Consider the following 25,393-nt stretch of genomic DNA (forward strand, 5'->3'; position numbering starts at 1 on the left):
TCTGACAGGCAGCTGCAGGTCCAATACTTCTCTCAAAAGTGGCATTTAACCGAAAACCTCGAAAGATGGAATTTGGGAAAAATAAATGAAAACAAGTTTTCAGCGCATCAAACATCACGTATAGGGCCTAAACCGATCAAATAAGTTATTTTAACGTAATTTAGTATGTGTGGTTAACAACTTGAAGGGAGTCTGTGAAGTTGGTGGAGAAATACTGCCCTCAGCGCCAGACTTGTTCTGGTTCTGATTGTATGGAAAATCATCAAACACCCCAAGTATGCTCGTTTGGAACGGGTTCATGGAGCAGGTGACAAGTGGTCTTGATTTTGATCGACCAAGAATTATTTTCCTCTCATTCATTGGCGCGTTTTAATTTGAGCTCCGGCGGGTACATGTCCTGGCGTATACAAGTATGTTTATCATGAACCTCATTTTTACGGTCCACTGTGCTAGCTCACTGCTGGAGATTCCACGCACATGTGCCAATCCACAGTAGCTTTTCATAAACCACATCAGCAATCAAATCTGACCATAGGCCGGACCAAAATTTATCGGATCGGCGGATTGTAAAATTTTGTTCTATGAATATCTTAAACTCAGTTGGATCCATCCGCTGTTCTAGAGCTATCATATCTTGCAAATATAAGTGGGCACTCTTTGTGAAGAAATAGTGACCAACTGAATGAAAAGAAGGTTGCATTTTATCGATAGTATACAGGTGAAGGTTCTTAATCACCCTAACCTGGATGAATAGTTTTACGGGATTAGACGTGTGAAAATATTGGTCCCACAGCTTTGATTACCTTCCAAATTATGCAATGCAGTTTTGAATTTGGCTCTTAGGCTTTGGTAAGTCCTATTTTCCTTTACAAACAAGATGAGAGACCTCTCACTCTCACGTAGCTTATTCTCAGTTTCAGCTCTTTCTTTCCCAGTCAAGTCTACCTCATCCAAAATAATGCCAGCCAATATCAGATTAGTCAAAATGTGTGCTCGTACAGCTCGTGAATAGGCATGATCATTCAGCATCTTGTCCAGGCCTGTGATCTGTATAAATAGTCAATAGTATCGGTGCCATTATGGCACCGATACAACCCATGAATGACATGAGGAGATGGAACTCTCCAAGCCTCACAACCACGCAGCTTAACTCAGAATGTTGGCCACCCTCAACAATTGCTGCTTTCCTTTTGGCAGAATACTAAGTTAATTCTGAGTTTAACTTAAGATACTAACTTAATGGCACGTTCCTTTTACCATCTCAGTATCTTAGTATTGGTTAGTATCTTACTTCGTCCCTCACCCCTGCCAAGTAAGCTGTTCTGCTTGCTTGAATTAACTCAGCCGGCGGAGTTCGGAGGTGAGGTTATGTGTACCGCCGTACTCTGGCCGTACGTATGTCAACGTATGTCAGATTTTTTCCTTGAACAACTTAGGTTAGAAAACTTGGTTGCTTGTAAATGGAAAATGCTAAATATCTCTGGCCTTAAAGAACAGTGGTTGATCAAAAGTAACGAAGTAGGTTTTTTGAAAATGACCTTTACTTCTCTCACTGGCTTCAAAAGGTGATATGAACACTGTATCGTCATCTGTAGGTGGGGTGCGGATAAATGAGAGGAAAATAATTTTTGAGGCATAAAACTCAAGACCACTTGTCACCTGCTTAATGAACCCGTTCCAAAGGAGCATACTTGGGGTAGTTGATGATTTTCCATACAATCAGAACAAGTCTGGCGCTGAGGGCAGTATTTCTCCACCGACTTCACAGACTCCCTTCAAGTTGTTAACCACACATACTAAATTACGTTAAAATAACTTATTTGATCGGTTTAGGCCCTATACGTGATGTTTGATGCGCTGAAAACTTGTTTTCATTTATTTTTCCCAAATTCCCTTTTTCGAGGTTTTCGGTTATATGCCACTTTTTAGAGAAGCATTGGACCTGCAGCTGCCCATCAGATCTCAGTTTAAAGCTAAATAAATACGCTTAAAGTAAATTGCCCTTGACTTTTCTCATGGGGCGAGTATTTTTGACGATATTTAATAATAAAAGAGAAATAAACAAAAAAAAATTCACTTCTTGGAAAAAATACCCAATTTTTGAAAAGCTGTATCTCGGAAACTGCTGGACGCACAAAGTTTGCTTAGGCCTCGAACTAAAGTGAATTTAATCTAGTTTAAAAAAGATAACTTCAACTTTTTCTGTTAGACTCATATCTTAAGAGATATTGAGCAAAAACTGAAAATAGTGCGAAAATTTTGCTGTTCTTCGGCTACCACGCAGCGCGCACAAGTCTTTCGAAGTTGCAAATTTGGTTTTTTACTCTTGGCTGAGGTCCAAAGAACATATTAAAAAATCAGAACTACATTACCTTTTGCAAGGTCGAATGTTTATATTGACTGGACTAACATTAAAAGTGCTATTTATTTAATGTGTAAAAATGCCAATGATTACTGCGCTGACTGTGACTTATTTGTAACCAATTCATTTCACATGATATCTGGACATTTGTACTGTTTACTGCCTTACCTGTTTGATTAATTATTATTAATGGCCACTGTTACATTTGTTTGTTTTTTTTGTTATTATTTGTTTTTATTACATTTTAAGTCGGTATTTATTTTTCCTGTCTAGGATATCCAGACATTATCTTTTTCTGTTAACCTTATTTTCCTGTTTTTGGGTGTACAACCTGTTAGAAATAAACATATTATTATTATTAACAAAGAATGACAAATTATTTTAACACAAAACGTGTATTTTTTAGACTTATGGAGTTATGGTGTTTTTTAAATGTTTCATTTAGTTTTATTTACTATGTTCACTCGGTTTGTACCCAACATCATTTTCTTCAAATGTTCTTTTATTATGTTTTTAGTTGTTTAAAAGTTTGAATTTGTTAATTTTTTTGTATTCCAAGGTATTACATTTTCCAACCTGCACTGCATCGTGAAAGAGTAGTAGGATTGGGAAACGACAAGAATTGTTTTCTTGGGAAAGAGGTGTAGTTATCACTTGAGTGAGGTAACTTATAATATAATTTACAGCCATTTTAACATTGAATAAATTAGTGTTGTGGAATACCCTGAATAAATTAAATCACAAAAGTATGAATTAAACAAACAAAATCTGTGCAAAATTTCAATTACCACCTGTCATTACAGAAACATTTTGTTTTAGTTCGGAAACAGTTATTAAGTGTGTGAAGTGAGTGTTTTTTGTGCATGAATAGGTCTTTTACGCCGAGACGCAAGTTGAGGGAGTAAAAGCCTTTGAATGCACAGAAAACATCGTCACGCTCGAAATATAAGCAATATTTTTTCTATAATTGCTTTCAGAACTAAACGCAGTGACCATGTTGCAAGGTTAGTAATAGAAAACAGTGAAATGAAAAACAGAAAAGCTTAAGTGTGTGAAATGGCATTTTACGCACTGGTATGTGTTGTTTCTATAGTTTCAATCTTATTAACAGTGTAAAAAAATTACCCACTTCACGCAATATTATCTATGCGTGAATATCAATTTTTTGAAGCGATTGTAGAAAAAATAATATTTAATAAGTATGTACCTAGTACAGTTACGGCCACGGAATTTCGTCAGTTATTTTACTGTCAAATCGAAAACACTTGTGTAGCCTAAGCTTTATTGTCATTATGAGTGATATTCAAAATGTTTTTGACAGAAATTGTGTCACGCACAATAAAAATTGATTGGCAAATTGACATCCATGTCAAAAATTCCAATGTGGGGTTAGAAATATATTAAACCTGTTTTACAGCTAATGTCTGTTGAATGACAACGACTGACGAAATTCCGTGGGCGTGACTGTACTGTAGCAATTTAAAATTTTATTATAAAATTAAAAATGGAAAATACGATTTTGTTTCGAACTTGAACTCCTTAAAGTTATGTATCTATTTTATATTAGAAACTCGTTAATACACACCATTGCTTTTTACAAAACATTTATTATTAAGTGAGTCTTGCACAAGATAATTTTGCCGGTCTTTTAATGTATCTTTCAGTTCTTAACATAAGAGCATCGTCTGAGTTCTAGTGATCACTCTAATATCTACAACAAATAAAGCTTTCAAAAAACATAATATTTTACCTCTAGACACCGTTTGACATTTAATTTTACAGAAAATTATGGGAAATATTACCGTGTGTCGTCACTGGTCCACCTAAAAAACTCATTATCTTTAGTAAGTTCATATTGTGTATTCTGTCCTACTACCTTTTTCTTAGGTCTTATCTCTTCTGATCCGATTATTAGACATACAAATTTTCTTTATCTTTTAGTAACCCGATATTGTTTCTTTTCGTCATAGATACAGATTGTGAAAAACAACTCATATCTCCCTTGGGATTTGTCAAATTTTTTTCACCCTGCACATTGTTGGCAACAAACTCATGAGAACGAAACTATAGCAACCACATATTCACGAAATCTTCCCTGCTAAATATTTTTAATAAAATTTTAACTTTTAAGTAGAGACTAAAAACTAGAATATTGTATGCACCACGGGAGATATTAATGTTTTTCCCCTCGGTTGACTTATAATTCCTCGGGTCAAAGGCCCTCGGATTATAACCACGTCAACCTTAGGGAAAAATCATGTTCATATCTCCCTTAATGCATAAATATCTATTGCGGATGTCACCATTTGAATTCACTACCATTAATATCATTACGTAAGCAACAACAAACAAAAATAAAAGGTGTTTGAATAAAAATTTTCCAGTTAAACGTTGTCTAAAATCAAAAACACTAAATTTTTTCACAAATTTACTAACGAGTCTTTCTTTGAATTCTCATAAAATCTTCAGTTTTCGACACTTGGCCGTATTTAATATGATGTTGTTATGTAAATATAATCAGTCTGTAAAGAATGGTTATCTAGCGTTTTCAAAAATTAAATTAGAGCTATCTCGTAAGAAGTAATATCATTAGCTGGAAGCAGCAGCAGGAGCTTGAGCGGATCTTGTGAAGTAAAAGGGTCAAGTCGCTTGTGGAATGTGGCCAGGCCTACCTTGACCAGACGGTCGTGATCGCACACCGCTCAGGAATGCGCTCTCCACTCTCGCACCTGCAGAAGAGACCCCTCTTCTCTACGATCTCTGTACGCTTGTTGACCCTTTTCCGGTAGTGCAAGGCACTATTAAACAAATATTTCGCATGGTCCCCTCCTAAGAGGCCGCATCGTACACGTAGTGAATTCATCGGAAGTTTCACTAAAGATGGGTTCTACTTTTCGATTATTATTTGACTTCCGTAGTTAACTAGACTCTTACATGGAGGTTGCCAACATTTCAAAGTATGAACTCTTCAATTAAAAATTCCAACTTTCATAGATAGATAACAGATCCTAAAAATTATGTTATTGTTTTCTAAACGTATGGACAATTTGTACCAATCCAAAATTTATTTCTAGTTGGTCCATTTACTTGAAAATGTTGTCCAGAAAAATTAAATAAGATATTTGAATATAGTTTAAATTAAGGAATACATTAAAGATGATAATTACCACTATGTATTAGTTCGATTTAAGTAAGATTTTATGGGCCGGTTGCACCAACGTAAGTTAAATTTAACTACAAACTAAATATACTAAAACATTGTTATAACAATAAGTAACTAAAGTAAGGAAGCATTTTGACCTGCAGTTAACTTTAACTGGCATTGGTGCAACCGGCCCTAAATGGTTTAATAAATATACATTATTACATATGCTAAACATAACGCTTTAGAGTTCTGCCAGACAAATGTTCAGCATTCTAATCTCTTTGCATTATGAATGTTTTTCTTCGTGAAGTAGGGGTTATTACTATTTGAAAAGAATATCGTTTTTACTCTACACTATATACAGGCTGTCCCAGAACTGCCGCCCCAGAGAAAAATGGAGTATTTGGGTAAATGTGATAATCTGAATTCTAAAGAAAAAAGTCCTATCTCAAGAGATAATGGGGAAAAGACATCCTAAACTTGACCAATCTGAGTTGAGCACCATCAATTTTGCGTTTCCGGAGTTTCGAATCAAAGTTTCAAGTAAACTTTTCGTTGATTATTGATTATTTTTGGCGTGTAGCAACCTGTCCGATCTTTTAGTAATACCAGAGAACGAGCTTCCGGGATTGGTGAAATTCAAAACTCGGTCATCTTGGAGTCTCTTTTGCTGTCGGCACATGCCTGTTTTCTATGGGGAGGCAGTTCTTGGGACAGGTTGTATAACAAAATGGCCCAACAAAAAGTATCCACTACACTGTGTCGCATGATTAAGACGAGTCTGGGGGTCAATTCTTGACTGTCATCGTTTATTTGCGAATTCGCATTTTTGCGAAGAATAAATTGCGAATGATGGAAAGAAAGCCTATTCTTGACAAGTGTTCGCAACACATTTTTAGGCATTCGTAAAAAAGAGTAGATATAATTTATATGGCAATACTGCAAATATAACAAATCGAAATTGTCTAACTTATTTTTTTTAATAATTGTCATATACAAATTAAAAAACTGTCACGTTGTCAGTATTTTGATTGAACGAGACATCATTCTTGTAAGCCCCACCAACGAAAAATCCTAAAGCTGCCAACACCTTAACCTATTTTGCTTAATTAAAGCACACCTCAGCGTGTATAAATCCAACTTTCAAAAACGCGCGGTTTTTAAAGTTTCCATAGCAACATCAACAGCCCGAGAGGACCTGAGAAACGTGAAGTCTAAATGTTAACTTTTTAATGATTGATCTGACAGGAGTACCTTGTAACGTCAAATAAAATATTACTAACAAATGTTTCAAAAGCTTTAATCAAATATTCAACAACCTTAATCTTCATCACCGCACTTTTCACCTAAAAAATGACAGTGACAGCGATAAAACTGATAGTTCACATGAAAGTGGCAAAAATGTAATAACATGGGCATGGCCTACGTTGACTACAATCATTTAGAATAACCCTGTATGAAGACATAAATTATTTTCCAATTGCCCAAATTTATAAATAATTCTTATATATCTCTTATGTATTTCTTATGTCTTATGTCCATTGTGAGCATGCACTTAGAAAATGTTATTTTTAAGTATAAATAAAATGTTTACACTCACAACAAGTACAGTACACTCCTGCACGAGATAGTCTTCAAAGGACCTCTTCTACTACCTTAACTAACTCAGAATAGCTTAATTAACACTTTGAAAACTCATAAACAATGAAAACTGAAAAATGACAGTTGTGACTGCTATGAGGTGTCAAATGTGAAATTTAGATAGAAGATGTGTCAAAGCTATACGTGTACCATAAATCGCAACCAACTGCGATTTTAAACATTAATAAAAGAATGTTATACGGGTGTTTTTATTTATTTTTTTTAATTTGGCGTCGAAGTTGGCGTTGAAGAGTCGATTGTGAATGCACTATACGGATAACGGATCACAGATCAGCTGTTTAAATCTTACGCTTTTACACGAATGGTGCGTTCTCAATCGACTCTAAAACGCAAATTTCGACGACAAATTAAAAAAAAAAAAAAACACCCTTTACACAAACACTAATAAAATTATGGTACACCGATTTTTGTCGTCGTCGTGGAGACTAGAAGGAAGGAATCTAAAAAATAAAAATGACACTACTGTTGTAGGAGATCTAACATGATGGAAGTGAAGTGAAAAACTGGTGGGATAAAGGGCCAGATTTGTCTTCAGATCAGTTTTATCGAATTAAATATCTTACGGTATATGGGAATTTTGATCTGGCCACCGTCTCTGAACCGACGGTCGAATATGGTCTGTGTGTCTACGCATTCGGACAGACTTTATGACAAATAAATCTGATCTCAAGGCCGAACTGATCGTCTGTAGTGGTCTTAAGAACTCTAGTCTCCATAGTTGCTAGCCCATTAAAAGACTAGTCTTATCTGCATACGGGGACATCTATTTTAGGTATTTTTACAAACGGATTTACTATGTAATTCCCTATGGAATCTGGGCTTCTTCCACAGACAATTAAACTATAGTAAGACTGTCAAGTGGGATTACATTTTCGGGGACGCGCTCAAGTGGCGCTGCCCGAGCGTTAGGCCAAACTAATGTATAACAAGTTGCATATCTGACTAGTTTCTGTATACCTAGTTGCCTATTTTTTTTTCAAAAAAAATAAAAACGACTAATTAAGTATTGAACATTTTAATACAAATTCTAACATATACAACAAATTAGTAGTTCATTAAACGAGTTTGTGCGTAAATTGGGATTTTTTGGGCAGGAGTGGGCTAGTTTAAAAGGCGAGTGAAACTGAATTGAAGGGTAGATCTAGTTCAATAATTTGATTTTGCGTTAACTTTTAAAATTTCTGGAGATAATTTTAGAATCGTTCAAAAGATTTTTTAATTTTGAAATTGTTTTTCGCTCATATCGGTCCATGTACCTAATAAATGTTTCTACCTTTTGAAGTAAGAGTACTAACTTTCTTGCATTCAAGTACTTGCAACACACTAGAAGATTTTGTTGGGTGTCTATTTTGGGCCTTGGGCATAACAGGAAGGATTAGATTCTCTAGAGTGGGATTTTCAGTAATCGTAGAATTTTCAATTTGTTCAGCCGGTCTAACATTGTTTATTGAAGTTTGTTTGTCTTCACGAAGAAAAACCGACGGCAGGGCGTATTTATGGAGTTTTGTTTTTTGAGTAAAGAAATTGTTGCTAAAATGTTTCTCGCAAATAAAGGCATTATCTGTTTTGAAGGGTGGTGCAACATTTACCTAAAGCTTCTATCCATAGTTTCCTTTGTTCTTCTAATTTTGGAAATTTAAAATCGCCGATCTTGTTGTTTACAAAGCATTTATGTTTAATTTTTCCCATATCCAAATAAATAAAATAAAAATTACGATCTAAAACACGATATTTCGTACTTTTTCAAAAAGAAAAAGATAACTTACCAAATAAAAAGATAACAAAAAATTACCTCAAGATACTGGTTTGGAGTTAGAACAATTTATAAAATTTATTGACTAAACCTTGACAGAAATTAGAAAATTCAAAATTACTGATGACATTATTAATTAATATTCAAATCAACCTTTTTTTAAACGGAAATTCCCGATCGGATTAACGAGTAAATTCCGTAATTTAGTTTGGCCTAACGCTAGAGCAGCGCTAGTGTTGTCAGTGTCTCCTATGTTTTATACGGGTTTTGAAAGTCTTAATTCTGTTGATGGTCTGTGGCTTCTTCCCTCTTGTCTTCATGGTCATCGTTTTTAGATAAAGCTTAGCATTTCGCATTCGACTATATGTCAAAGTATGGTATTGACATTGACAGTTATTTATGGTACGATTGGGGACAAATTACTTTGGTCGACAAAGTAATTTGAGTGACATAAAGTAAATCAAGCATTAGGATGGTTAACCTTATTTTCTAATGCTGTCACTGTCAGACTCATCATTGTAAAATGTTCAATACCGAAAAATGGACCACCGAATGAGAAATTCCAAGGATGAAAAATTGAAAAGGTTTCCACAAGGCCCATGGATAATCCCTCTGAACTAAGGGAGACGATTCTAAATTTTTGAACGGTGGAAGGTGCCGTACCTTTGACAAGAGAAAAGTCAATAATTTGAAAATGTCATCAACGTTGACTTAACGTTAATGCTTGGTTTACATTTTTTTTGTAAATGACAGAAAAATGATGACCAAGGTATTTTGTCCCCAATAGTACGAATGTGTTATGTTGGCTCAAGTCACTTATAGATCATAACACGAGGGGCATACAAAATTGTATCCAACAATTGCAAATAAATGTAAGTAAACAGTGAGTTACAGTTTCGTAAGTTGTTCGGTCCCGCGAGTCGGTACCGCTCGGGAATTGTCGGACGGTACCGCTATCCACCCTCTCGAGGGGTGGAGAGAGTCTTGTCTCTCATCTCTCATCCGGCGGAGACGAGTTCCTCCCGGTACCCAAAATATCCTAATCTTGGATGCAGGTAGCGAAGGATTGGGGATTAGACTGCATTGCAGAGGTGGTAATTATTATCTGCACATTTAAAAAATAATTTTTATTCTAGTCATCTTTCCATTTTTACTTATTCGTTTTCAAACATATACGTATAGCAAAATTCAATTTGCAAACAGAGGAATGAAAAAGTTGAGAAACGAGGTAAGAAACAAAAAGGAGATATTACAAAAATTAATAGAAAATTATGAAAATGGAATACTCCCTAGAATAAATTTTGTACAAATAATTTCTTATCATAATAAACCTATGTTGTAATAATATTACGAGCGTTTTAAAGGCCCACGAGCGCGAAAAAAGGCCCAATTTACACACGAACGAGTTGAATACGTTTTTTTGTTCGACGAGCCCCTCAAAGGCTCCAAATCGTTTAAAATCTTTAAAATTAGCTTGACGTTTCGTTTTGACAAGTTGTGACATTTATCAAAATCTGTTCTGAGAAAATTCTCAAATTCTGACAGTGTCGAAACATTTTAGACAAAGACAAAAATGCACAAAAAATTGAGGTAGCCGTGAAATGCTACTTGCAGTTTTATTGGTGTTTCAAAAATTGTATGCTCAAGAGCGGCTGCGAAAAACAAAATATTTGAAAATGTATGGGTTAACTTGGGTCATCCACCATGAAATGTCATCATAAAGTATCGAATAGAGTATGTTTGTGTTTTCACAAGATTAAAACTTATTCTGCCTTGAGAACTGTCTCTACATGAACCTCTTGTCCCATTGGTATGGTGTAACAGCACTGTAATTTGCAAATTTACAGCTAGGTTGTGTGAATCTTATAGTCTATGGTTATCTGTAATAATGTAAAGCCACACATTTTCGATATGATCATAAATTTTTTGAACATGCAGAGTCCCATTAAAGATAGACTACTTGCGTAATCTTCTCTAATGTTTCAAACTTCGGCTTGGATATTGTCAAGAGGTTAATGGATGGCAGTTTGAATACCTAATTTAATTATTATTTTTTAGTTAGTTGATGTTATTTTATTAAATGTAGATCCTTTCGAAACTACTAGACTATCAATATTTTGTGGATAACTTTTTGTGCTTTTTTGTTTTTACTTTAAATTGATTATCTCAAAAATCGTCAACGTCATTATTTGACATGGCCGAATCCCGAATTCCAACTTCTACCCAAATATATATTTCCATTTCCGCTATAATATGTCATAATTATTACAAAATACGTATGAATACCGAAATAAATCAAGCTCTACTTAACACGACGTTACAGGTGGATTGCAGCGTTCTTGCACGTCTGACTTCAAAAACGGTCATTTCCGTTATAATTTTTGCCTCGTAATTGGATTGTCGGTTATTGGTGGTACTCTTGGATGATTTTTCTTGTAATTGTTTTTACACTGAGGTCAAAAGCAATAAATTTGTGACCTACCGGCATTGTGTAGATGTAATTACTTTAATGCATCTTTTTCTTCAATTGCTTGTTCAGTTTTTTCCAGATTTGGCAAAGATTTCGTTGGGTATACCGTATACACGTCCAGATTAAATTTTGTTTTCTATTTTAACATCCACAGTTTTATATAGATCTAATAGCAAAAACGTTTCTTATTTAATACGTAAACACACTACATTTAATTTTCAGATGCATTATGTGGTGCGTATTAACAAGACTAATAGTAAGCGTGAAGCATCGGCACGTGCGCGTGTGGTCATTTAAAAGTTTAAAGAGCGCGCTCCACGTTCGGGGTGCTAATTATGGTTGCCGTGCTGTTCTGTCAACGACCACAGCACACCTGATTATTACTTGATCAAATAGAAGCTCACCACGAAGTCTTGGGTGTTTAACTGGACTTTAAATAATTAGATCCTGTGCATAGACAAACAATTTTCTCATGACAGCACAGCTTGCGTAGTTCTTCATTTATGGAATGCTTTACGAGATGGACTAACCGGCTTTCACAAGTAAATATGTTAGGTACAGATTTTACTATTAAGCGATCAGAATTATAACATTACTAGAATATTAAAATTGTATTTCTTCAATAACATGGAAAATAAAAAAATATGTACGTACATAGATGATTCTTCATCTCGTAAAATAGTTATTTGACTTATTTGTGTATCAAGGCCAAGAAGTGCATCTTTTTCGTCCGAGTCTGGGTTTTCTAGTCGAGGCGCAGTCGAGGTTAATTTTCTCTTTTTACAGTTACATAATAGTATATTATGTTACGATACAAGAGTTTATAAGGAAGCCTTTAAAGCACGCACGACGAGTTTAAGAGCATGACGCGTAGCGGAGTGCTTTTAACGTCGCAAGTGCTTTAAAGGGCCTTATAAACGTGTATCATACGCTATTTTTTATTATACCTGCACTACAATCTGAAAATTATAACAAAAAAAGTAAATTGAAATACCTTTTCCGAAGTAATCTGTTTCATTAATCGTTGATATAGAAATGGTCAATTGTTGTTGTTTTGTTGCTATTATAAATTGTGTATAAATATCTATTTACCATTGTTCAAAATATGGGTGAATTTGTTGTTACCTAAGCGACTTTAAAGCTTTAGTGTTTTAAGGGGCCGATTTTGCACGCATTTTAGTATCAAAAACAGAGATTATGATTCAGGTATAATAAAAAAGTTTTTATTATTAATAAATGGCTAATAATCATAATAGGGAAAATACAACCTGACGGGTTGGCAACTCTGTATGTCAAAAAGTTTGACATTTGTATTTCATAAATTTTTTTAAAAAGTGCAAAATAAAACATTCGGTCAGCCGAAAAGTTTAATGCAAAAGTCGTACGGTAGGTAGATATTTTACAGCGCTCCAGCTCGGCTTCGCCTCGCGCCTGAAACATAGTTGGCACGGTGTAAAATATACCTACCGTACTCTAATATAAATAACTATTTTGCGCTATTGAACTTTATTTGCTTATTTACCACATCTGTGTCCAAGACAGTACGTTGCGCTTACTAGTTGCTAACGTTAAATTCGACAGAAAAGTGTTTTAGCGTTCTAGAAGTGTAAGTATATTTGTCCGTTTTCTCTAAGGTTATATTGGGGCCGTAATATGTAGTATATTACATACCGAGGAGGAAAGTGTTCCATTCCTGTCGAGAGAACAATAGTTTACCGAGAGGCTTGCCCTCGAGGTGAACTAGTTCTCGAGACACAGGAATGGACTTTCGCCGAGGTTTGTATACTATTTTATTCACAATCAATCATTTAATAAAACAAGCAACATTATAATAATAAAAAATATTAAAACTTAGTAGGCGCGCACGATTGAAATTGTATTAAATTTTAGTTCACAAAAGTCAAACCAAATTGACATTTGCTCACATTTTTTAACAAACAAAATGTGCGATATTGAAATAGAGTGTACCCTCCCCAGAATTGCGGGAATCCGCACACAAATTGACACTCAATCTCTTACTTGAGAAAAGAAATTACGATATCAGAAAAACGTACAGAAATTTTCGCGATTGGTGCGATACTAACGCCACCACAGGTCAGTTATGGGTTTCATTACTAACCGCTTACGACTCATTACTGACTCCTCTTTTCATCATTACTGACCGGTTGATGTGTACGCGAGTAATCGCTCACTTTCTAACCTTTAAGAGGTTAGAAAAGCTGTAGGTTACTAACCGATTGTGAATAAAAGTAGTTATAGTTTTCCCATTTATAATTTGGTTTTATGGCAGTGCAATTGCAATTATTAGGGGCTGGGGTTGTGGTTTTGGCAATAGTGAACATATTGTAACCTGGTCAGACAACAGACCTTCTTTTACAGTCCTAGGATTTATGGCGGTAGTTGCCTATTGTCGGGGTATTTAACTCCCTGACAACAGGGCTGGTAGTAAAACCAAATTATAAATGGGAAAACTATACCTCCTAATAAGCTGCCCTTTTGTGTGGGTTTCAGAAGCTACGCGCCCCTGCAATAAATCAAAAAACTCTGAACGAAACAACCAGCCAGGTTTGCCTGCTGTTTACAACCACAAAATGTTTCCTATTGTAGACAAATCAATTTTTATACAATGGGATAATTTTACGGCCCCAATATAACCTTAGAGAAAACGGACAACTTTACATAGCTATAGAAACGTAATACAAAAATCGACATTGGCAACATGATGTGAAGGGTAACACATATCGCATTGCCTATTCTACGAATGCTTTGTAGTTGTAATAAATATACCGGGTGCTATAACTTCCTTATTTTTAACCGATTTTAATAAATGATACGTCAAACAAAATTGTTTTAGAAACATTCTGGCCCGACATGCTAGGATTCTTTTTTGACATTATATTTTTTGGCAGACCGCAGCTAACTTTGTTTTTTTAAGTTGCACTGTATATTTTTTTATCTTCTGAATACAGAAACATTTAAAAGCAATACCCTTCTCAAGATACAATTTTAATTATAGGACGATTACAATAACTTTTAATTGACACATTAGGTGCACGATAAACAATAATTAATTAGTACATCTCTTTCTAACGTGTCAAGCATCTGAATTCGCACTGCCTCCCTCCCCTGTTCCCGTTTTCGATATTGCAAACCCATGCGTTGGCGTTGACCTTGTCTTGGGTTTCGAATATCCGTGGTGCTGTACAGGCTGACCGGTAAATGGCGCTAACATATTACATAAAATAAAAAATCAAAAATTTGTTTTTAATAAAAAAAAATAGAATTTCCAAAAATCAAGTAACCATAACTTTACCTCCATTCTCTGTAAGGCATTCGACACCTTCCACTGACGCCCATTGCGGCGTTTAATAAAATGTCTAGTAGTATTTGTCCACATACTGCTACGATTCTTCTTACTAAAAATCATCTCTGTTATCGGGCGAAGTCAAATAGACATTGTCTTGAATGTCCATAGCTCTCTTAATCATTTTGCAAAATTAGAATGCACTTTTATTATTGTTCTGTCACTGCTTGATTAAAAAAAAAGTACATTATTTTTTAATTTCTTCTTTTTGTTTCTATGCATGGGCATGGCTGTTTACATTTTCATATTCAAAATAAAAATTTCTATAAAACAGCAAAAAAAGTTAATGGTGCAATTTGAAAAAAAAAAGTTGATTATAATCTGTCAAAAACAGAACTCAAGAACAAATAGTGGATTAATTCAAATTGTAGCCCATTTAAAACGATTTTGTTTGACACATCATTTATTAAAATCGTATGAAAAATAAGGAAGTTACAGCACCAAAGATTTTTCATAATACACCCGGTATATTCAGTCGCGCAAAAAACGTGATAAACATCACGAACGTTAAGGACTACCAATCTCAGACAATAATTGGAGTCGTCGCTGCGCTCCCCCTCCAAACAATTGTCTTAATACTTAATATACTCGTATATTTTAGTCCCGGCTGACAAAATAAAAATGTGATTCAAATAATTTTTTGACATTTGATTATAAAATGACATTTGAATTATGATATTTCCTTTCATTTCCATACATTCAACCATCCAAGTTCCATCGTCTGTGATAAGAAGGTGCGTGCATCCTAAGTGGTTGTTAGGGACCTGAAATCGGGATAACAATGGCTTAATTACGAAGCTGGTAGTAGAAAGAAAAGGCATTCTTTGAACGTTTGTTTTATTTTTTGAATATCATTATTGTGATGCAAATAACTACAATGTTATACATTGGGAATGGGTGAATATAATCTCTAAATCAGTGACGTTACGGATCGAATAAGTTGTCAATTTTTCCTATGCAAATATGATTTCACATTGCCGTAATTTATGATTTGCTTTGTCAGTGTTTTATTCCAGAAGTATCAACGTTAATAATTCATATCGAGAAATAGAGAAAGGTTTAACAGTGTGTTTCTTTCTTTATTCTCTATAAGCATTAGAGGTATCGATACCATGAACAAGTAACAAGTAGATACAATCAATAATGAATTGGGTAACTAATTTTTAAACCGAATGAATGGGATAAAAAGTATACAGGGTGTCTCAGCTAAGACTTTCGAGCCTAATAACTCGGTTATTTTCCAAAAGATTTTTGTGAAATTTAAAATGCAGATATTTTAGACGCTGAAGAATAAAATCCCATTAATGCAATTACACTCAAGTCTTAAAAACGTAATTTTTACATGCCTTTACAGCAAAAAGTTGATCGTCAATAAAAAATGCTGTAGGGAGAAACTCGTCCTCGAAAGACGTCTGGTTTGCAAGAAAAAAGCAAAAAACTGTGTCAAACGTAGCTGCAGATGCAAAAACGTAGACGCGTATGAAACAAACGCGCACTATCGCCGAATTTTGGTCACCCCTTTTCGCACAAACGCAGGTGACAATTTGACGTTTATCTTGCTAACCTTACAAACATTTACAAAGTTAAAGACAACATTTGGACGTAATTTATTATACTGGATGCTTTAATTCTTCCATAAAGGACTAAAACACGATCGGGATATTTTAGCAGGGTAATTTAGTTCACGTACGCTTCCTGTGTCTTCAAATAAATTGACGACTCTCTTAACCTTACATTTTGTAAAGCCTACATTTGGATAGTGTTCCACGAGAAAACCAACTGTGTCATTGAAGTTCTTACGACACTCTCCATAAGCAAAAATTGTTTTCTTTTTTAACAATATTGAAATTTCTGCCATTGTAGTCTATTTTTAGAGTATTTTCAATAAATTTACACAATTTGACGTTTCTAATAAAGCGCGCCCAATTTTGACAGATTTTAAAGGCTGTACAAAATGTTGCTTGGCAATCTTTCATCAATTGTTTCAAAAGGTAACCCGCCCAAATACCTTCAAATTTTACATTAAATTTTTAACAACGAAATCTAATCTTTTCGTTGAATTAGACGAGTGATTTAGTTAATTGTTTGTGTAGACCCCTATTTTTTAATGTTTAACAATCTAATAATAATCGCGTCTAATTTTCAATAAAGGAAGCATGTGTTAAAATTACATTTTTTAACTTATTTATTTATTTTATTATTACTAATTGAACCTTGGCCGTCTAAAATATGTGTATTTTAAATTTCATAAAAATCCGTTGGCAAATATCCGAGATATTATGCTCGAAAGTCTTAGCTGAGACGCCCAGTATAATAATGTTATAATACCCTTGTCGTGTTCGTTTCCCGAGATACATAACGTGGAAAGTGGTATACAGGGTAATTCATAATAAGTGTAAAAAAATTTGACATAGTGTTCGGGAAGTCATTTTAAGAAAAAATAGTCTAGTAGCGAAACAGCATAGTTTGTGAAATAATTGTAACTAGTTGTTAGCTGTCAAAATGAATCCTCTAAGATCTCCCGACTTAAACCCCTTATTTGGACCAGTTAAAGCAACTAGTTAACAGTGTCGAAATAAATACACATGAACAATTACTTAATCAAATAACAAATAGATTTAATGAAATTTGTTAAGACGATGCAAGCTTGCATTCGAGCTCAAGGATGGCAACTAACAACTGTTATACACAATATTTTTCTTTCATAGTCTTTTATTTTCTAGTTATCTATTTTTTAAAGTTGAACTATAATAATTATTTCAATAAAAATAGGTAAATCTGATGAAATTCTATAAATAAACAAAATAGAACCTATATTTATATAACTTTTTTTTTTCTTAAAATGACTTCCTGAACGCCATGTGAAAGTTTTTTACACCTATTATAAATCAGCCTGTATAACTAAATATACAAACTTTTAAGTTTATATACCTAACTTGACATCTGTCAAAGATAATTTTTAATATAATTTACAATTAATTAATGTTTTTAAGACTTTGCCCAAACAAACACGAAAAACGTTATTCAATATTCGTGTCAGTTTTCAGGTATTCGACCTGTTTTATATCACTCGGGTGACCACTCGTGCTTCAAACTTCGGCCTTATACCTGAACAGTGATCGCACAGCGCTACTCATTGAGAATAACTATTTTGCAAGACCTCTATATAATGAGCAACTTTACTCCCTGATTGTAGGGAGTAAAGTGGCTCTTTTTCTCCCTTGGGAAAAAAGCATAGCCAACTCAACCTATTATGTCAACTTTACTCCCTTGGGAAAAAAAGCATAGCCAACTAAACCTTTTATGATATGTACAATCGCGGCCATCCAAAAGTGAACGATAGCTTGCGAAAATTTCCGTATTTTTCGTTAGATTAAATCAGGCTATATTCATTGGCGTTCGTGCAGCAGGCGTTACTATTTTAATAATAAAAAGTTGTAATAATAAAAATGAGACTGAGAAGTAATTAATACATTATTAAAATGAAAGTAAACTTTACTAAAGAAACCTTTCCAACACCTATTCGCATTGGCCTCTCAAGCCTGTTTTCTTGCCAACCCCTCTTTATATTGAAGATGCAAGTCTTACTGCAATGTAATTCTCTTGCCACAGCAGCCAACGACCAGTTTTCTTTTAGCTTTGCAATAGCCCTAGCTGTCTGCATCGGAGTGAGATGTGGCTGATGTGGCATTTAAAAAAAATAGTTTCAATAATTTTTTTATCGCTAGTGTCAAGCTTTGACATTTTAGGACGCCTATGATTTAAAGTAAAAATCAAACTATAAAAAAAAAACGTTCACTTTTGGATGGCCGCGATAGTACATATTTATTTCATTAAAAAAAAACTGTTTACCCGAGGTGCAGTTTGTAGCAACAATCATGCATTCCTGAGGTACTATTTTTTGCACAACCCAACGATTTTAATTGAAAAAAGCCGAAAGTTTTAAAATTATTTTCAACTGTCAACGTGACACTGAAACTGAATTTGACAGTTAAAAATAATTTACAAACTTTTTCAATTAAAATCGTTGGGTCGTGCAATAAATAGTACATCTTATACACCTCGGGAGTGCATGATTTTAACCCTCCGTGCTTTGTAGAAGCCTCAGGTGGCTACAAACTGCACCTCGGGTAAAAATCATGCACTTCACTCCCTCGGTGCATAATCTACTAATAGATTATTATCAGAACGAATATCGACAGACATTCATTGAATAAAGTTCGTAACTATGTATTAGTAATTTAATAATTTATGTTTGCATTCAAGAAGACATTAATACCGTTAAAATCATTTACCAGTATCAAATTCATGAAATTTGGTTTTAAGAGTAGAGACGTGAAAAGAAAAGGAAAAAAAATCGTGCTAGTACACCTTATAAAAAGTGCTTTCTAATACATAGTATTTTTGTATAGTTACCTTATTTCTTAATGTTTTCACTTATCCAATATCATTGTCGCATTGAAAACTCATTTACACCAACAATGCGTGTACCAGAAGTCACATTTTTGCCTAAAAATTATTTAAATGTATTCAAAACTCAGCCAAAATAAGGTCAGACTTCTAAAATTCGCAATAGAACCAAATTCCAAAGAGAATCGTCCTAAATTCCAGACGATAGACTCGCTGCTAAGCGAGTGTCTGCACTCTGCAATGTGCAGCCGATAGCATTAGCAGGAGCAGTGCGGTCCTGCGCGAGGTCGTCGACCGGCACATGTCATTCTAACTGTCCGCGAATCTACACCGTCGCTTCTTGGAATTGAACCCCACACCTCGTACCGGCACATTCTTCGCATTCATGTCGCTGCCGCGTCATTGGGTCACACAAATAATGAAACTTGCACAAACTACGTGCATATATTAAATATTTCATTATTACATTCGTTACATTATTTATAACATTATTTTTCCAGTGCCTCAGATGCCAGACAAATCTACGAACATGCAATAGTATGTTTTAAATGCAACCTTATATTTAGGTATTATTTTTTTAAATCTCTAATAAATCATTTGTATTTCTGTTCGACAATTATTATTGAATCTTATATTCAAGTGAAAGTGAAAATCAGCACAACAAAAATATGCAACGTACGAGTACACAATCATGTTTAGGTCTTATAAGCTTCGAAATTTATACTAAAGATTTTTCCGGAAATAGTCTTTTAAACAACATTTATTTTCCTGCTTATTTACGCGCAGGAAAATTGAATTTTCCGCACTAGTACGGTAAAGACTTTACAAGACGCAAAATAAAATTTTTTGATGTTTTTTACTTTGTAACTATAGTTACCAACAAAATTGACAAACTTAATTTTTGTGGAATTTGTAAAAACATTTTCTAAAATTTGTAAATTTCGTCTTTTTTACGATTTCCGGAAAAATTTAATACAAAACACGTCAGTAAAATTTCTTACTTGACTCGGAGCTTTAAAACACTCGGCACAAAGTGCCTCGTATTTCAATTTAGCTCCTCTTCAGTAATGTGAGATTTTCCTGACTTTTATGTAAATAACTATTGTTCTCTGTGATACTTAAATACATATGTACTTACATACATGATATGCGAGGGCGAGAGGGTGGTTCACTTACCCTTGACGTAGAAGCAGTTGACTGATGAATTAAAAATGTTTATGATTTACATACTGACCTTGAGCGAGATTTGGTTGGTGCTCTTTTTGGCTTTTGCAATACTTATAGTTTATATAAAGTACCTCTATTGAAAAGGCTTGTCGCCGCAATATAATATTATGACAGCATTGGATTAAATTCCATGTTCACATGAAGTGATTAAGAACTTGTCCAGAAACTCAAGGACCTCCGCACCCTATCCAATTGTCGAAGTACCGTTCATTCCAAATGTCCCCATCTTCCCTACCTAGCTACAGGGATTGTGCCCGGAAGATTGGGTAGATCTTTAACGAAAAATTTACCATAAATTACTCCATTCAGTCTCCATTTCAAATAGACTCATATATGTACACACAAATTAATAGAGAACATCTTTAAAAAACTATTTTTCCATATTGCACCACCTCAAAGGTGGTAGTTTCTGGAATTGTACAGACTGATTCACATAACTTTTCATTCTCCCCCCTACGAAAGTGTAACTTTCTATTTTAATAAGGCGACTGAAAGCGAAAGTAAAACATGTTAGGGGATCGGTTGCTAGCTATGAAACACTTTCGTGCCCTGGACGACAAAAAAGGATAAATGTCAAAAACATCATTGGTTGCACACCATTTAATGAAATTTTCATAAGCTTGATTGTACCTACTGGTGTTTGGAATTGTCCGGCAACACAATTCTGCACGCAATATATGTAGCTTCTTCAATGAAATGCATTTTAAACTAAATTATGACCAAGTATTCAACGACAACGATATTTCATAAATGTCATAAAATAATGTTTTTGTATTGTTACGAAAGTAACGTTAACAGCCAGCCAGCTTATACTAATTTTGTTATAATCACTGAATCATTGTATTTTATTAAATATCGAAAATAGCGAAAGCTCTTTCACGTGCTTGGAGTTTTTAAATAACCTCGACTACGCTTACGCTTCGCCTCGGCCATTTAAAAACACCTCGCACATAAAAGAAAACTTTCGCAGCTTGTGATGTAAATAATAACTATTCCGACCCTAACGAAATTTAAATACAGCCTTTTCATTCATAACTTGATCCAAAAACATGAATTACTTTAAACTTTTGTATGGTTTGGACATCCCTCAAAAGTCATTTTAATTAACAAAAATTGTCAATAATGCCAGGTGTACCAGATTTCATTGTAGAGAGATTGGTTGACATAAAAACCACTAAATTCTACTTAGAGGAAGTAGTACCTAGCGCAAGTAAAATTTGAAATATATCCTTCAAGCAGTAACATTTTTGCCCTAAATTATGTTCTAATTAATGTATTCTAGTGCATTTTGTAGTGTTGGGTTAATTTAATACAATTTAAAATCTCCCAATCTCTCGCTGGACAAAGTATATCAAGTTACACAGAATAACGTATTATAGTCTTAAGATCCCACTGCAAGATTTCTACGTTCATCGGTTTTTTAATCAAAATACAATTTTTATAGATAATTATGAATAGAGAAAGATGTTTCTGCAGGGTTACCTATCAAAATATGGCCGAAAGTATTTTTTTAATTAAAATTAAATTAATTAATTTTTTCCAAACAGTTTCGTTCACTTGTTTTTTTACAGAAATTATAATTCATTTCAAAGAAAGATGTATAAAGAATTTAAGAAGTTTGGGTTGCCATTTCTCAGTTGGCCGCAACCCCTTGGCAACCGGGTGTAAACATGTACCTCCCTGTTTAATTTATACCTTCATAACTTATCCTCATAAATTATATATCAAATTAAAGCTAATTTTTTTCTCTACACGATGGAATACTTATGGGCTTATGGCTTATGGCCGCAAATAGGGGTAACTGTTAAAAATAGATAAGAGCGAAAGAGAGTTAGCGCACCACACCGTGCATCAGACAAGGATGCATTGTGCGTGGTTAAAATAAAAATGACACTATCTAATTGAGCAAAAATCACGTGAAGTTGGCAAGTAAGAAATGGCAACCCAAACTTCTTAAATTCTTTATACATCTCTCTTTGAAATGAATTATAATTTCTGTAAAAAACAAGTGAACGAAACTGTTTGGCAAAAATAATTAATTTAATTTTAATTAAAAAATACTTGCGGCCATATTTTGATAGCCAACCCGGCAGAAACATATTTCTCTATTCATAATTATCTATAAAAAATTATTTTGATTAAAAAACAGATGAACGTAGAAATCTTGCAGTGGGATCTCGTACTACATATTTACTGGCTGCATTTAACTTTCGTTAGGGTCGGAAAATTATGTGAATCAGTCTGTTTAAATCCTTCTCTTGTAAACATGGATTCGTTAGTTAAAATCCTGATTTTTATAATTTTTATGTAGCAACCAAGTACAAAAATCAACTCAAATCACTCACATCAATTCAATTTCAGGTTTCAGATTTGAACTGTTGTGTAGTAAACATGTCTCCTCCTATTATTTTTTTTATACTCTTTGCATGGAGGATCGCGACCTACTCATTTGAAAAGCCTGATAGGCACTTATCAAAATCTTTAAAAAATGTCTTCATTTTGCACCGTTTACGCAATTTTTGCTGCTTCACTGTGTACTTTTCGTTGACATTAAATTTTGTGTATTCCTAGCTCTGTTGATCAACCGCAAGAAGGTGTTTTTACTATAAAAACGCTGATGGACATATAAACCTTCGCAGCATTCCTTCTTCAGGGTATTTCACGAGTGATAATAATGAGCCCCACTGGAATTGAAAATGCAACCCACAAGACATTTGCAAAGTTAACTTGGATATTTGTTTTTTGATTTATAAAACATATAGTTTGTCTCAATTCTAAATTTCCACCACCTGTTGAATTATGTTGGCAAAATGAAAATATTTCTAAATTGGGGATTCTTAATAACCAAAGTTGGCAATATAATTATTTCACAAACATGATTCGAAAATATTAAAATTAGTTCATAAGTTTATTTTGCTTTTAGAATTTGATTTTCCACCTACTTGCTTGCTGCATTTTAAAAAAGGTTTTCGTTCTTTTCCTTTATTTTAAAATTTTGAGTCATAAAATCGGAAATTGACAGATAACCTAACAAATACAGGGTCTCTATAAATGATTGTCTGGTCAAGCCAGCCTTGGAAAAAAATTTTACTGTTCCGCTTTTTTGAAACCGATGCCAAATTCTAGTTCGTTTTCATGGTCACTTCTGACATTAATGACATTTTGTTCGCGCTTATCAGTCGAGTTTTCGTTCCTTATATTCGTTTTAATCGCAGTTAATCACAGTTAATAAACACCAAAAATCTGTGTTTTTCAATAAAAATTCCAAGTACGTCCGCTTTTAGAGGTAAACAGACCGGCAAAGTTTGTAAGGTTATGTTTTAATGTTTTATGTTTTAGCTTTATTTTCTTTACAATTCTGTTGAACAGAACACGTTCGTTGTTGTTTTTTACTTTCGAAATGGAAAGTTTATTAATGGGGAAATATCTGTAAAAATGAATTCCAGCAAAATTCTGGACAACATTCAAGATTATTGTTTGTTAACTCATATTCATAGCTCATATTGGGCGAATTGTAAACAGATTTTTAACAATCGGAACAATTAGCAAGGGTAAATCATCAGGACGACCACCAGTATCTGATGAAATAGTCGAGGATTTGAAAGAAACGGTGGAAAAGACTCAACAGATTTATCTCAACAATCTGGTGTACCACGAAGCACTTGTCACAAAATCATTAAAAATACGCTACAACTGCATCCTTATAAAATAAGTGTTGTACAAGAACTCCAACCTGCAGATTATCAAAGTTGTGTTTAATATTGTAATCGCATTCAAAATCACCTCAATTTCAGAATTTGGAGTGCTGAGAATCCACATCAATTTGTAGAGACTCCTTTACATGTTTTGAAAATTGGTGTGTGGAATTGTGGATAGCAGTGTTGCTGTACCCTTAACCAAGAAATGCTGCAAAATATTTTTGACAATTCAACTCACATTCTCTCGACCAATCAGATTTACGAAATTGGTCAGTACGGACCAATCACGCTTGTTTTAAAAAAATTGCCGCGGAAATTTTCACTAGTGAAAATTGCCGCCGGAAATTTTTTGACATTTTCACTATTTATTGACGAATTGTACAATAACAATCTTTTTTAAATCACGAACGACTATTCAAGTATTTCTTTCATAGAATTTTTCAATCTTCGCTCAGTGAATTGTCATGCCGAATACAAACTCGTGGGTACGAAATTGTCGGAAATTTCGTATACCCACTCGTTGTATTACTATTGAAAATAAATGAAGAATTGTCAAGTGTTTAGAAGTTGATGGGGGACATTTTCAATCTATTTTATAAAAAAATACCTACCTATTTGTTATCGTTATTTAGTGTTGTAAATTATGTTGTTGAATACATTTGATTTTATTGAAAAACCACTAAGACTTATTTGTCATGAAAAACACTGTTATTTTTATTGGGAAAAAAAAATGGGAGTCAATACCGTATTCGACAATTCAGTCTAGGTGGTATTTATCACTAGCATAAAACAAGAAATGTGAAAACACTAAAGCAGACAAAAAGGCAGTATTGTATTGTGGCATACGGGGACAAGGTGTTCTCAATATTTATCTGTTTGAATTTGTTCTCATACCAATTCCTGTATACTGTGTGGCGGTACGATGGGGGCAATACTTGTTCCCCTGTTGGTGTTGATATTAAATAATAAATACATTAATGTTAGCAGGAGTAAAGCACAGTTGAAACTTGTCTCTGGTTAAAAGCCAACAACCTAACCTGAAAATGTGACATTCATTATTTGCCGAACAAAGCGGCACATTCAAAATTTTACAAGTTTCCATGGCTGGCTGGACCCGACAATCATTTATAGAGACCCTGTACAATCTGACACATTTTTCACCAAACAGTGTTGCCGGTTGTATTTCCAACGTAGAATGCAGTGTTGGTGGAAATTTAGAATTGAGACATTAATTAAATGTGCATTTTCGTAAATTTTGACACAAACGTCATTCACTGGTTAAATTAAATTGTAAAAAAACGC

General features: G+C 34.1%; 1 protein-coding gene and 1 long non-coding RNA gene across 4 annotated transcripts in view; one reads left to right on the forward strand and one right to left on the reverse strand.

Moving 5' to 3' along the window:
• The window catches only part of Zip48C (Zinc/iron regulated transporter-related protein 48C), a 147,447-nt gene that overhangs the window by 43,438 nt on the left and 78,616 nt on the right, over positions 1 to 25,393 (forward strand). The window lies entirely within an intron of this gene.
• LOC138123468 (uncharacterized) lies at positions 14,214 to 19,693 on the reverse strand. The gene is made up of 3 exons (XR_011156807.1): positions 19,173 to 19,693; positions 14,706 to 15,520; positions 14,214 to 14,617 (listed from the first exon to the last, which is right to left on the reverse strand). It is a non-coding gene; the product is annotated as an uncharacterized lncRNA (long non-coding RNA).

Source organism: Tenebrio molitor, chromosome 1 (assembly GCF_963966145.1).
Source record: "Tenebrio molitor chromosome 1, icTenMoli1.1, whole genome shotgun sequence".
Lineage (NCBI taxonomy): Eukaryota > Metazoa > Arthropoda > Insecta > Coleoptera > Tenebrionidae > Tenebrio > Tenebrio molitor.